Source organism: Penaeus japonicus, unplaced genomic scaffold, assembly GCF_977035675.1.
Source record: "Penaeus japonicus unplaced genomic scaffold, GWHDUDI00000001_assembly GWHDUDI00000018, whole genome shotgun sequence".
NCBI classification, from domain to species: domain Eukaryota; kingdom Metazoa; phylum Arthropoda; class Malacostraca; order Decapoda; family Penaeidae; genus Penaeus; species Penaeus japonicus.
In genome coordinates, this window is record NW_028234420.1 from 17,595,270 (window position 1) to 17,600,269 (window position 5,000).

The window sequence follows — 5,000 nt, forward strand, 5'->3', positions numbered from 1 at the left end:
TTCATAGTTAAACTCAACACAATTCCACAGGAGAAAAACTTCCCTGCATTACAAAGGTTGAAAATACCTTTTATGATTTAGCACAATTTCTGTTGAAGTTTATTACATCTAAGTAGCTTGTTATGAATGCATTGTGTTTACAGATATTATATGTTCTTTTTTTTCGGGGGGGGGGGGTCTCTCTCTCTCTCTCTCTTTCTCTCTCTCTCTCTCTCTCTCTCTCTCTCTCTCTCTCTCTCTCTCTCTTCTCTCTCCTCTCTCTCTCTCTCTCTACCCTTCCTATATCCACGCGCTCATTCTTTCTCTTCTCCCTCTTCTCTCAGCTCATCAAACGCCCTAAATCGTCGGCTCCACTGCTCCTCCCTCTCTCTCTCCTCTCTCTCTCTCTCTCTCTCTCACCCACCTCTCTCTCTCTCTCTCTCCTCTCTCTCACACATCTCTCACTCTCCTCTGCATCTCTTCCTTTCTCTCTACCGTCATCTTCTACCTACTCCTCCTCTCCCTCTCACCCCACCCAATCCCACGTCTCTCTGTCGCACAATCTCTCTCCCTCTCACCGCAACCTCTCCCCTCTCTTGTCCTCACCTCCTCCTCCTCTAGCTGAAGTACACCCGCACAATCTTCGCAATAGACCATCCAATAGCATCTAAGCATGATAGAGAGCGAATATTAGACACGCGGAAGGGCGAGATATCGATACCCAACGATAACAAAAACCAAATAAGAGAGAAGAGAATAACTCGCAAGAAGTTCAGCAAAACTTCCATAGGAGCGGGACAGATGGGCCAGCTGAAGGTTTGCGATCATTATCTTTTAAACTGCAGGCAATCCCAAGACAGATCTAATCTGAGGGTTAATTCAAAACTAATTTTCAAGCCTTTGAATCGACGACTGGAATTTAATGTCCGTGTCACCATAGTTGGAAGAGGGTGGTGACCTTGCTTTGTGAATTCTTAATTTTTGACTGAAGGGAAGAGGCAATTTCCAGCTTGTCTAGTTGGATCATTGGTTTAGGATTGGGTGTGTGTGGTCGTGTGGGTGGTGGTGTGTGGTAGGTGTATATATATATAATTTATATATAATATGATATATATTATATATATTATATATATATATTATAGAGGTATATAGATTATATATATCTATATTTTATAACATATATAGATTTTATATATATTTATATATTCGGGTTATTCCCTTTGCGCGTGCGTGTACGTGTGCGTGTACGCACGAACATTCATGAACATATATTTATGTGTGTGTGTGGGTGTGTGTGGTAGTATATATATTCATTATAGTTAATATATTTTATAGATTATTATATTAATTTAGTAGATATTAAATATATATATATATTTCTGAACATTAATTATAGATACACAAACACAGACTCACGGTCACACACACAACACACACACACACGCACGAACAAACATTCATGACATATATATTTATGTGGAGTGTGTGGTGTGTGTGTAATATATAATTATATATAATAATTATATATAATATATATTAAATATATAATTATATATATAGATAGATACATATATAACACACACACACACTCACACACACACAGACACACACACGACAACACACTATGTATATTTATAGATATATATATATAATATATATATATAATATAATATATATATATATATACATATATATATATATATATGTATATATAATATTATATATATATATAATATGTATATATATATATATATATATAATATATATAATATATAAAATACATATATATATGTATATATATATATATATATATATATAATATATTATAATATATATATATATATATAATTATATATACATATAATACACATACATATATACAATATAATATAGATAATATGATATAAATAAATATAATAATATAAATAATATAATATATTTATATATAATATTCCTACCATATACAACACATTAGACATATATGAATATGTGTGTTTGTATGTTTGTGTATGTATGTGTGTGTGTGTATGTAAATACACACACATATATAAACAAATGAGAGTATCCCACAGCATAATGACCGCAAGAGGGACACTCGCACCTTCCACCCTCCCGTTAGACGAGCGACGGAACTCTTAAGTGGAATGGCTGACGGGCCTCGATCCTCAAGGGGAATCAAGGTGGACCAAACAAATAAGTGGTCGTGAAGTGGAGTGGAATGTGTTTTTAGAAGAGAGAGAGAGCAAGAGACAAAGAGAGAGGGAGAGAGAGAGATGGGGAGAGAGAGAGAGAGAGAGAGAGAGAGAAGGAGAGAGAGAGAGAGAGAGAAAGAAAGAGAGAAGGAGAGAGAGAGTGTGTGAGAAAGAGAGGGATAGAGAAATAGAGAGAGAGAGGATAAAAGTAAAGGTAAAGGAGAGAGAGAGATAAAAAAAGACCTTCCAAGGAGCTTGTCTAGTCATCAGGATTTCGGGAAAATGGGGGGGGGGGATTAGGGGGAAGCAGGGCTAGAAGGAGGAGGGTGATAGAAAAGGCGTGGCCACGGATCACTAATGTTCCTATATCGTATGCTACTCTTCTTTTTATTTAAATTCCTAGTAATGTGTTTAATGTGTCTTTAATTAAATCCCAAATTTGGTCTATTTGCATGTGTTAATAAGAGTATTTACGTTCCTATTCCAATCTTTTGAAATGATTCTTATTGGACATTTTTATCTTACTTTTAACTTTTTTTTTTGTTTTTTCTTAATTTCTAATTTCTTAATTTTTCCTTCTCTACTCCTCCCATTTTTCTGTCTTCTCTTCTTCCTTCCCTATTTCTGTGTCTTTTGTTTTTATTTTTTTTTTCTTCTTCTTCCTCTATTCTTTTCTTTTTTTTTAATTATATCTCTTTCAGCATCATTCTCTCTATTTTCTGTCGCCCCTATCTTCCTCTATTTATTTTCATTTCTTTATTCATATTTTTCTTACTCTCTCTCTCTCTCTCCCTCTCCCTCTCCCTCTCTCTCTCTGTAATCTCATTCTTACTTTCTTTCAACTTTTCACTCTCGCCTCTCCACCTAATCCTCCCATCCTCCCTCCCTCCCTCTCTCTCTTCCCAGCCCCCCCTTTTTCTCCCTCAATCCTTCTCGCTTTTCCTTCCCTTATTTGTAAATAAACAACCAGGGATCACTGCCCCATTGACATAAATACCTTCCTTGTCAACGAACACCGATAGCAACCTAAGAGTGATGTGCAGACGACCCAATTTCACGTAGAGCTTACTGCAGGAATAACTTAGAGCAGTTTCTCGTATTTTCGTGCTGAGTGGACGAGCTATCTGAGTTCCGGACACAAGCGGCTTTCCAGTGCGCCTAAGAGACTTAAAGTAACTAAGAACGCCTAAGCGATACGTCGGGTTAGGCTGGACTGTGCTTAGGAGACGTGGGTTGGTGGCTAGTGTGTGTATATATAAATTTTTATATTTTTTTATATCTATAAAAATTATATAATTAATATTAATATTTTTAAATAAAACAAGAAAAGGGGTAGTCCAGACGAAACGCCGATATCCAACCTAAGAGTAATGAGAAAAAAAAATTACGTAGACTATATAAGATATTATAATAGAGCATATTTCTGATTTTGTTCTAGTAGAGCTATTCTATTCGATACAATGATATTCAGTCGCCTAAGATACATAAAGTAATAAGAAAACTAATATTTTAAAATGGTATGACTGCTTAGGAGATGGTATGTGATATGATGTGTGATGTGTATATATTTTATAAAATATATATATATATATATATATATATATATATATATATATAAGTATATTATATATAAATATATATATATATATATATAATATATATATATATATATATATTTATATATATAAAATATTTTATATATATATATTTTTTTTTTTTTTTTTTTTTTTCGTATTTATATGCATTGAAGGAATATGGATATGCATGGCCTGTAATCGCTCTGGATGCTACTCCTTTCTTGTTTTTATTTCTGCATCCCTCTCTCTCTCTCTCTCATTTTCTCTCCTCATTCTTATCTCTCTCTCTTTCCCTCCTTCTTCTTCATTCACTTCCAATCTTCTTCTACCCTTCGCCTTCAATTCTTTATCACACTCTTTCCCTCTTCCTCTTTATCCTTCCCTCTTTCTCTCCCATCCTCCTTCTCTCTTTCCATTGCACTCTCTTATCCCTTTTCCTTACACTCTCTCATTCGTCTCCCATGCTCTCTTTCCCTCATCTTCCCTTCCTCTTCTCCCTCCTTTCCTTCTTCTATCCCTCTCCCTCCATCTATCTCCTTCCCTGGTTTCTATCCCTCCTCCTCTTTCCTTCTCCATCCCTCTCCCCCCCCTCATTTCCTTCTCCATCCCTCCCTCCCCTTCCTCTCTCACACTCTCCCATCCCTCTCTCACCCTCTCTCTCCCGTATCCTCCCTCCCTCACCCCTCTTCCCTATCACCCTACTATCCCTCTCCTTCCCTCTTTTCCTCCCTCCCTCATCTCTGCCCCTCCCCCCCACCCCCACCCTCTCTCTCTCTCTCTTTCTCTCAGTCTCCTCTCTCTCTTCTCTCCTCCTCTCTCTCCGCTCCTCTCCTCTCTCTGCTTCTCTCCATCCAATCTCCTCTCTCTCTCTCTCTCTTCTTTCCAATTTCTCAGAAATGAGTGACATTACCCTCCCTCTTTTCCTCCCTCCCTCATCTCTGCCCCTCCCCCCCACCCTCTCTCTCTCTCTCTCTTTCTCTCTCTCTCTCTCTCTCTTCTCTCCAATTTCTCAGAAATGAGTGACATTACCCTCCCTGTGACACATCCAAGCTACAGAATATTCTCGAGAAAGTGCTGTGTTATGGCGCAGAGATGTGCAATATGTTTCGAGTGTGGATGTGAAATATTTTTTTTTTCCAGGTGGGTGTGTTTTACTCATGATTTTCTGTATTGAATTCTTTTTTTCAGATATTCACATCTCTTTATCTGTGTATATTTGCCTGTTTAATTTGACATTCATATATCAATCTAT